The following is a 376-nucleotide window of genomic DNA, read 5'->3' as shown; positions in this document are numbered from 1 at the left end:
TTAGAGGAGCCATCTTTTGGAAAAGCTTTCCCTTGAGAGTAGTTCAGGAGGGAAATAATTATTTTAAAAATGTTATTAAAAGGATTATAAAACGCAGTTGCTAGAGATAGGAAGAAGATACGGAAGAAATATGTCCCCTCATATCCACCAAAGGCTTAATTGCTTTAAAAGAGAGATATGCAGAGCAATGTATGAGACCAGGAGGTTTGTTAGGGAAATATCCATAAGAAATGGGGCTGATTTCTTACACAATCATGCTTCAGAAATATTGTCAAGTCCTCCCTTTTTAAAGTGGATCGAAGACTGGCTGGTCAATATGCTTGTCTGGCCATGCCTTGCACCTGATCCTTTCAGTCTGTTCTGTCTTCTTACTAAA

Source organism: Apaloderma vittatum, unplaced genomic scaffold (assembly GCF_000703405.1).
Source record: "Apaloderma vittatum isolate BGI_N311 unplaced genomic scaffold, ASM70340v1 scaffold16676, whole genome shotgun sequence".
Taxonomy (NCBI): Eukaryota; Metazoa; Chordata; class Aves; order Trogoniformes; family Trogonidae; genus Apaloderma; species Apaloderma vittatum.
This window is presented reverse-complemented; position numbering follows the sequence as displayed.